Genomic DNA, 10,363 nt, shown 5'->3' with positions numbered 1-10,363 from the left:
AAGCATTTGATAAGATAAAAGGGTATTTGTCAAACCCACCTATGTTGGTGCCACCAGAACCAGGGAGACCTTTGATTCTATATTTGATGGTTTTGGACAATTTGTTTGGTTGTGTGCTGGGTCAGCATGACATCACTGGCAGGAAAGATCAGGCCATCTATTATCTTAGCAAGAAGTTCACATCTTACGAGGTTAAGTACACTCACCTTGAGAGGACATGGTGCGCCCTAACTTGAGTGACACAGAAGTTGAAGCATTATTTGTCATCTTACACTACTTACCTCATCTCGCGTTTGGATCCATTAAAGTATATCTTTCAGAAGCCTATGCCCACATGGAGGCTCGCAAAGTGGCAGATCTTGCTCACAGAATTTGACATCGTCTATGTGACCGCGATAAAAGCCCAGGAGTTGGCCGATCATTTGGCTGAGAACCCAGGGGATGAAGAATATGAGCCTTTGAAGACTTACTTCCCTGATGAAGAGGTAATGCATATTGATGAGTTGGAACAAGTTGGAGAGTCAGGTTGGAAACTCTTCTTTGATGGAGCTGCTAATATGAAAGGCGTTGGGATATGAGCGGTGTTGATTTCTGAAACAGGACATCACTACCCTGTTACGGCTCAGCTTCGCGTCTACTGTACTAATAACATGGCTGAATACGAGGCATGCATTTTGGGTTTGAGGTTAGATGCAGACATGGGTGTCCATGAAGTTTTGGTCTTAGGGGACTCGGACCTTCTGGTGCATTAGATTCAAGGGGAATGGGAAACACGAGATCTAAAACTCATACCATACCGGCAATATTTGCATGATCTTTGTCAAGGGTTTCGATCAGTAGGGTTCAGGCACATTCCAAGGATCTATAACGAAGTTGCTGATGCTACCTTGGCGTCAATGCTACATCATCCGGATAAGGCTAATGTTGACCCGTTGCATATTCAGGTCCATGATCAGCATGCTTACTGTAATGTGGTAGAAGAAGAACTTGATGGTGATCCTTGGTTTCATGATATTAAGGAATATATCAGGATCGGGGTGTATCCGGTACAAGCCACAGGTGATCAAAAGAGAACAATTCAGCGGTTAGCTAGTGGATTTTTCTTTAGTAGAGGGGTTTTGTACAAAAGGACTCCAGATCTTGGATTGTTAAGATGCATAGATGCTAGACAGGCCACAACTATCATGTCCGATGTACATTCTGGAGTCTGTGGACCGCATATGAGCGGGTACGTATTGGCAAAGAAGATCCTCCGAGCAGGTTATTATTGGCTCACTATGGAGCGAGATTGTATCAGTTTCGTGCGCAAGTGTCATCAGTGCCAAGTGCATGGAGATTTGATTCATTCTCCACCATCTGAATTGCACACAATGTCTGCACCATGGCCTTTTGCCGTGTGGGGCATGGATGTCATTGGGCCAATTGAGCCATCAACATCAAATGGGCACAGGTTCATTCTAGTGACCATCGACTATTTCACCAAGTAGGTAGAGGCTAAAACATTCAAGTCCGTAACCAAGAAAGTGGCGGTTGATTTCGTGCACTCAAATATCATTTGTCGGTTTGGGATACCAAAGGTGATCATTACAGACAATGGGGCTAATCTCAATAGTCATCTGATGAAAGAGGTATGTCAGCAATTCAAGATTATGCATCGTAATTCCACCCCTTTACCGCCCCAAGGCAAACAGAGCAGTTGAAGCGGCCAACAAGAATATAAAGAAGATACTTCGGAAAATGGTGGAAGGTTCCAAGCAATGGCATGAGAAGATGCCTTTTGCATTGCTGGGTTATCGCACTACTGTTCGCACTTCAGTAGGGGCAACTCCTTATTTATTGGTATATGGCACTGAGGCGGTGATACCTGCGGAAATTGAAATCTCGTCCATTCGGATTGTCATTGAGGCCAAAATTGATGATGATGAGTGGGTCAAAACTCGCTTGGAATAGTTGAGTTTAATTGATGAGAAAAGATTAGCAGTAGTGTGTCATGGCCAGTTGTATCAACAGAGAATGGCAAGAGCATATAATAAGAAGGTGCATCCACGGAGGTTTGAAGTGGGTCAGTTAGTATTGAAATGTATCCTTCCCCATCAGGCTGAAGCAAGAGGCAAGTTCGCCCCAAACTGGTAGGGGCCGTTCATCGTGACGAGAGTGTTTTCCAATGGTGCATTGTATTTAACAGACGTGGAAGGCAAATGTGTAGAAATGGCCATTAATTCTGATGCGGTCAAAAGATATTATGTATGATCACTTCGGTTAAATTGTGTTTGTTTGTAATTGGCATATTTTGAAGATCGGAATGACGAAGGCATTTTGTTCCGCTATCTAAATACTTTATCCTTTGTTACCCCTTTGAGCCTTATTTATTTTCTTTCATAGCCCTCTTTCGGAATCAGTAGAAAAGATCAGAAACGCAAGCGTGAAAGACAAGTAAAGAAAAAAAAAGAAAAAAAGAAAAAAAGAACAAAACAACAAAAGAGAAAAGAAGAAAGAAAAGAAAAGAGGAGAAAGAGGAAGAAAAGGAAAAGAAATCACAACAACAAAGTAATTCCTTTGACATGAACTACGTTCGACCTGATTCCTTTTAAGGATACGTAGGCAGCCTCACGGTTCGGTCCTATCAAACAAAAATCCAAAAGTCCTCAAGCAAAGAATCTGGGGCAGAAACTGTGGTTGTTGCAAGAAATTTGATTTCAAAAGTTGTAATTTTGAACTCATTTGAATTATTTTGAGCCTTTGACACCCCTTCTTTCTAACCCTATGCAAAAGCCCACATTACGGTCCAAAGAAAAACCTTTTGATCAGTCTTCAAGAGAAGCCAAATCGAGCAAGTAGAGGTGATTCATATTAGGGGCAATGCTTTGGTCCAAGCAGGAAAAAATAATCAAAAAATGAGAGAGCCTTATTGGTGAAAACCTTCAGGGCATCGTAAGGAGAAAATGAGTTGAGAGATGAACAAATGAGAGAGGCTTGTTGGTAAAAACTCTTTAGGGCACTGCAGGTCGAACAAGGTCAAAATTTTGGTGAAGAAATCAGATTATGGAAACTCCGGGGCAACAAAGTATGGCAACTGAAAGTTGATTGGTTGGACAGATTGGACCGATTAATCCAAAATGCATGTCATGATCATTGGTGCCAGCTGCTCCACTCAGATAAGTCTCTTTTCTTTTTCCCCTTCAGATAGTCTTCTAGTTTTGGATTTTTCTTATCCTTAACTCTAAAAGCCATTGCATTTCATGTCTTTTGGGTTTATTTCTCTAAGATGTTCCCAATGTCAGTTCTGTTAAAGCAAATAAGAAGGAATTTCAAAGCTTACTACCAACTTCCAAAAGTTGCACAAGGCGCAGGGCGGCCAAGGCATTGCTAGATGTAGTATGATGTGAAATGGGGTATAAAGGTAAGTGGAAGTTCTATCGGTGAAACGGTTTGGTAATTTCGTGGGAAATGTAGAGGTTCAAACAGATGGGTCAAAGATGTAACACAACGGTTTGGGTATAAGACACTCGAGTCATCCAAGGTCATAGGGTTTGAAAGTCAGTCGGGAAGTTAAGTGGTTCTTGGCCAGTTCAGGGGAAGTCAGTCAAAACAAAGCACGACAGCGGGGATACTTTTAGCAAGAATGCCACAAACTAACTACCACATTTTAAACTGACAAGACTTTTCTTTGATTAAAACAGGGGCGGAAAGTTTCGATCGTTTCGGGGAAATCCTCCATAAGAAAAGGCAAGCACCAGACATGTTTGCCCGTAAACTCTCAGGACCCGCCTGGATAATGGGATTTTATTCGAAGTTTTCAGGACCCGCCTGGATAATGGGATTTCATTCGAAGTTTTCAGGACCTGCCTAGATAATGGGATTTGAAGTTTTTAGGACCCGCCTGGATAATAAGATTTCATTTGAAGTTTTCAGGACCCGCCTGGATAATGAGATTTCATTCGAAGTTCTCAGGACCCGCCTAGATAATGGGATTTCATTTGAAGTTTTCAGAACCCACCTGGATAATGGGATTTCATTCGAAGTTTTCAAGACCCGCCTGGATAATAGGATTTCATTTGAAGTTTGCAGGACCCTCCTGGATAATGGGACCTAGTTTAAAATTCAAAACAATCATGAGTAGCAAGATCTCATATAAATATACCCCAAAGGAACATAAGTAGGTTTCAAAGTTTGTATGTTTGAGATAGGATTCAATTAGGAGTTTTCAGGACCCTCCTGAATAATGGGACTTAGCTTTAAGATTGCCATTAGATAACAATGTGTAACGTAAATTTTGCTATAGGGTAGTATAATTCAGCCATAAGGAATTGTCACTCTTAGGATGAAATTTGACTTTGGATTGTCAGGACCCTCCTGGATAATGGGACGTAGCTTTAAGGTCTGCTTAGATAACAGAATGTGATGAAAGTTGTACCTTTAGAAGATATAGCTTAGTGTTAAAATTGTCGTTAGTTAAGAGTCGTCAGGTCCCTCCTGGATAATGGGACGTAGCCTTAATATTTTCTTGGATAACAAGATATAATGGAAGTAATACCTCCAAGGTATAACTTAGATTTAAAATCGTCGTTTAATTAAGAGTTGCAAGGACCCTCCTTGATAATGGACGGTAGTTTTAAGACCCTCTTAGATAACCGGACTTAGCAGAAGTCATACCTTTAAAACATAATGCAGCTTTTAAAATTGTCATTCAACTAAGAGTTGTCAGGACCCTCCTGGAAAATGGGATCTAGCTTTCAAATTCTTAGAATATTTGGTAACATGATTCAGTTTAACACTCACATATGTACCCAACTACCAAACTGGGGCAGAAAATTTTCCTTGTTTTGTCTATTTTTGTTGAAATCAGGAGCCCATCTGGAGAACAAGGGAATACAATTCAAGTTTTGGTAATCAGGAGTCCACCTGGAGAACAAGGGAATACAATTCAAGTTTTGGTAATCAGGGGCCCACCTGGAGAATAAGGGAATATAATTCAAGTATCGGTAATCAGGAGCCCACCTGGAGAACGAGGGAATATAATTCAAGTTTTCGGCAATCAGGAGCCTATCTGGAGAACAAGGGAATACAATTCAAGTTTTGGCAATTAGGCACCCACCTAGAGAACGAGGGAATATAATTCAAGTTTTCGGCAATCAGGAGCCCACCTGGAGAACAAGGGAATGCAGTGCAAGTTTTGGCAATCAGGAGCCCACCTGGAGAACAAGGGAATACAATTCAAGTTTTGGCAATCAGTAGCCCACTTGGGAAGAAAGAGAATACAGTTCAAGTTTCAGCAATCAGGCGCCCACCTGGAGAGAATGGGAATACAATTCAAGCTCAGCAGTCAGGCGTCCACCTGGAGAAAGGGAAAACATCTCAGATTATAATTCAAGTCTACAACAAAGGAATTTCACCGGGAGAATACAAGTCAGCATGGCAATAAGAGCTGCAAGAGCAAGTTTGAAGATATAGGATTTTTGTAATGCATAGATCATAGTCTAGTCTAGCTTCTTTTTATTTTTGACATGGTATAATAAGGGGTTCAGTAAGCAGTAGTAGCAGCAACAGTGAAATCACAGCCCCATGGTAGTCCCAGCTACCAGTCATTCTTGAACTACACTGACCTGATTCATTTTTATCCAAGGATATGTAGGCAACCTCAGAAGCAGGGTGCAGTCAACTCTTTCAAAAGTGCTTCCCATGGAGTATTCAAATGGGCAAAAATCGCTCGTATGCACTCACTTTATCTTTGCACGAAAACTCTTTGTGTTTCCGAGCAAAGAGGGGCAGCTGTGAGCACGTAATTTTTGCCCTATATTAATTACTCCCACAAATTCAAAACAAAATAAAATTTTCCATTATTTGCAATTTCGTATATTTTTGTAGCATTTTTGTTAATTGTTTTGCATTTTGTCTGCGCATGTTAATTTTGTTTAAATTATGAAAAATACAAATATATATGTGAATTTGCATCTAGGATTTAATTTAGCATTTTAAGATTAATTAGTAATTAAGTTATTTTATAAAAAAAGGAAAAAATCACAAAAATAGTTTAATTTGCACCTTTTGATTTTAACTTTGATTTTGAGTAGGTTTTCTTTTAGTTTGTTTTAATTAAATATGATAATTTTTATTTTAGGTTTAATTAGTATTTTTCAGGTTAATTTGGTTTTAGGTTTTAACTTCGATTTTTAGTTTAATTTTGAAAAAAAAGGGGGAAGAAAAGGAATTAAAATAGAAATAAGAGAAATTGAAAAGAATTGAAAAAGAAGAGAGCTGGATTTTGGGCCATATCTAGGTTAATTCGCCAGGCCCAAGCTGGTCCACCCCCATACCCGTCCAAATTGAAGCCCTGACCCGCCCAATACCTGGTCCACCCGTTACCACCCAAAACGACCCAGTTTAGGCCAAATAGATATGAGCCATCTATGTTACTTGATCGGACGACTGGGAACTAGGGAGTTACTTAATGCATATATGTCCAAACAACCCCTACCCCCAGTCATCTCCTTCAACTCTTCAAAGCCCTGCCGAGCTCCGCCCTAAGCCACCGCCCGCCGCCCGCCGGAAATTGCCTACGGCGGTGGTCGATGTCCAATCGTCCCCAAATTTACACTAGATCACCGCCTTACCCTCCTCTTTCCAAAACCTCCACTCCTCACGCCTCGAATCTGGATAGAATCCTACAATTCTTAGATCAAAAACATGAAACCCTAGCGCTGCCACGATGTTCTCCGGTGGCGGCGCCACCTCCAATCGACCCCAAATCTCATCCATGCAACCACCACCCTTTCCTCAACCCCAATCCACCACCATTTCTCTCTAAACTCTCACCAAATTAGTCTATCCTTGAATCTGAAAACAAAGAAGAAGTGAATCCCTCAAGCCTTCAAGTTGCCTTAAGTGATAAGGTTTGAAACGGGTATTGACCGTTTGTTTTCATTGAGAACATAAGGTTAATACTTGTTTCGAATCAAATCGGAGTTTGCTAGGGTTTATCGGTTTTGTTCATGATTTTAGAGGTATTCTTTCCGTCCTCTCTCGTATTCCTCGTTATTGAATTCAGTTTCTCCTGTTTCTCCTCCATTTCTATTTTTTTTCTTTTCTTTTCATTTTTTTATGTTTCTGTTGCTCAGAAGCTTAATTTCGTATGCAATAGCTTTTGAGTTAATTCGTTTTGTTTGTGGAAAAATTAAAATTATTTCGTTTTGTTTTCATAAGTTAGTATTAAAATTGTCAAGTAGCATGTGAGGTATTTTGTTTGAATCCGTTTGTTTAGCTCAGAATTGATGATAGTGAATTAAACTTGTTTGCTTGCTTTGTGGAACTACCTGAGTTCTTTGGACTCAGTCCCCTGGCCCTTTTCTTTGGCTTACCCATTTGTGACCTGTGGTCATTTGAACTAATTTGGGCTCCAAGGATCAGAGGCCCAAGAGCTACTCAGCTCGCTAATGCAAGCCCGAGTTTGGGGTTAGGTCGTTGGGTCAAATTGACCCATGCCCATTTGATTGGCTAAAGGTGAAATTCAGAAATAACAAGGGTATAGGGGGGGGGGCAGTTTAGGTAATTGATATGGGAAATATTTTAGTAACTGTTTAAGAAGTTTCTAGAAAGCTAAAAATAAACTTGCTTGGCAAGCAAGTCAAAAATTGAAGGACTGTTAAATAAAAACAAAATTATAAAGGGGATAAAAGGCAAAATGAACCATTTTTCAGCTGCCCTAGTAGTTTGCCTATAAAGGCACTGAAGGAAAGCTGAAGGGGATTTTTGGAGGGATTAAGAGATAGAAATCCAGAAAAAAACTCAAAACGGCTGAAAAATATCAAAATTTACTGTTCTATTAAGTTTGCCTTGAATTTTGAGGTTTCTTTGAATTGCTGAGGCAGTTTTCTGGTTCATGTGGGTTTAAAATGGACTGAGTTTTGGTTGCAAAGGTTTTTGGGTTGAAGGTCTCCTTTAGTAGTGCTTTAGGATTGTTTTCACCTCACTTTCTTTTCGAAATTGGTTGCTGGTTTGAACCCTGCTGTGTTGCTGCTACTTTTTCATCTGCTGAACCTCATTTTTGTTTCCATTATTCCAGGTACATGTTTCTACACTTTACTTAATGTAAAAGTTGGACTTGGGAATTGAAAATGGAAGTCAAGAGCTGTGATTAATAGCCATAGCATCTGTGGTCATAGTTAGCTCTTTTGTTTTACTTTCGATTCTTGTCTCTTGTTTTTAAATATATAACTGAAAAACTGATATTCAGTACATCATATGTTGGTTGCCAAATTGGATGAAGCCTTTGGGATGTAGTTATTATGTGTTGCTCATCTTTGTTTAAGATTTGGATTCAAAACTGTATAAATATGGCATGATTCATGTTGTTCTGGACTTTTAAATGTGTACTAGATAAGTTATCAAGTCTGTTGTAATATGGATCTCCTATGCAAGTCGGGCTGAGGGACAATACTATAGTGTGTGTACTTGATTCGTATGCATGACTGCTCGCTTACATCAGGAATTTGGACATGTTTCTTGGTTTTTCTTTAAGATCCAGTTTAAGTTTGTTTTCAGGCTTAGCTTAGTTTTTTTGTTTTGTTTTAGAACCTGAGTTTTTATATCTTAGTCTTTCATCATTTGTTTTGGAATTCGAGGGATGCATTTATGGTCTTGAAACTAGGACTCAAATAATGAGTTTGTGGTTTGGCAAGTTACCAAAATTAGTTAGTCAATTCAATGTTTCACTCATTTGCTGTTGTCAAGTTTGTGACTGGGCTTTATATTTCATCTCATGCGTTGAAATCTAGTGTTTTGCACAATGTTCAGTTTTTTTTTCTTTCTAAAAAATGACTATTTGAGGCAGACCATAATACTGGTTTCATGTGCATTTGTTGTTGTGTTTTGGTCAATGTTATTGGGCCCGGATTTGGACGATTATGTGGGCCTTGGACCATGAGTCCACTTGAATTAAATTTGCCGGCCTCATTAGTCGGCCAGTGCAATTAGCTTTATGAATTACTAGTTGGCGCAACCATGGAAAGCTGTTGGGCCTCACGCCTAGCCCAAACTTTTATGTTAAAACTTTCAGCTTTAGTCTTTCTTGAATTAACCCATGCAGTAGTACAATTCTGACTCTTTAATTGCTCAAATAATCAATTTACTCTAAATAATTGAGGTGCGCCATATTAGATAAAACAAGTAGTTTGTGGCCCTCCGAGCTTTAGTTTAAATACCTTCACTTTTAAAATAGAATCGAGGCGCGCCGCACCAATCAAAATCTCAAATGCGTGGCCCTCACTTAATCATATCTTTTAAAGTCCTTAGAATTCGAGACGTACCATTTAGCACATTTTCATGGCCCTCGCAAAGCTAAAAACACGTAGTTGCTTTAGACGCGTTATTTTAATAATGCTACTTTCCTAAACTCGGGTGCGCATTTATGTGACCCAAATCCAAATCTCAACGTTGGATAAAATGTGTTGCGGACTGCGGGTGCATTTATGTGACGTGGTTCAAAACATATTTTAAATAACGTTGCAATCTTCCTTTAATTAATTAAATAAAAGCGATTAAAAGTTAAAATTCTACATAGGTTCAAAAATGTTTTAAAATCAGATAATTAAGCCGAATATAACAGTTGAGCGACCGTGCTAGAACCACGGAACTCGGGAATGCCTAACACCTTCTTCCGAGTTAACAGAATTCCTTACCCGGATTTCTGGTTCGCGGACTGTAAAACAGAGTCAATCTTTTTCTTGACTCGGGATTCAAACCGGTAACTTGGGACACCATAAATATCCCAGGTGGCGACTCTGATTCTTTAATAATAAATCCTGTTTCGATTGTCCTTTAATTGGATAAACTCCCTTATACACCCTTCCGGAGTATAGTAAAAAGGAGGTGTGACACCTATCCAAGTGAGCTTCTTTGGTGAATAAGGCAGATTAGTAGGCACGTTTACACCATCTACATCTTCTTTGAAGCCAATCTTCCTAGATGAAGAATATGTAAGAACTCTGATTTTCAGAATTGGCAAAGGGAAGAAGAAGAACATGAACCCTAAATTTCCGAGGTGTTTCAGTTGTATGGGGGGATCTTCAGTCGTATTTGGCTGATGGATTATAGGGTTTAGTGGGTTATGTATACGTTGGGTCAGGTCGGGTTCAAACGGGTGGATGAGTTGGATATATTTGGGGTAGGTTTTAAATCAACTAATAATATCATACCACGTCATTAAAAATAATTTTGATTTAAAAGTTGAAGTAGGATGTTAATTTAAAGGGCATGTGTGATCCAGAAACACCTCGGCCAAATAAGTGAATGAGGTCATTATTAGACCAAATGTAATAGTTGGACATTTTAGGCACTTTTCCGTATAAAAAATTAGTACAATTTTGAC

This window comes from Nicotiana tabacum, chromosome 6 (genome assembly GCF_000715075.1).
Source record: "Nicotiana tabacum cultivar K326 chromosome 6, ASM71507v2, whole genome shotgun sequence".
Taxonomy (NCBI): domain Eukaryota; kingdom Viridiplantae; phylum Streptophyta; class Magnoliopsida; order Solanales; family Solanaceae; genus Nicotiana; species Nicotiana tabacum.
Note: the sequence above shows the minus strand (reverse complement) of the source record.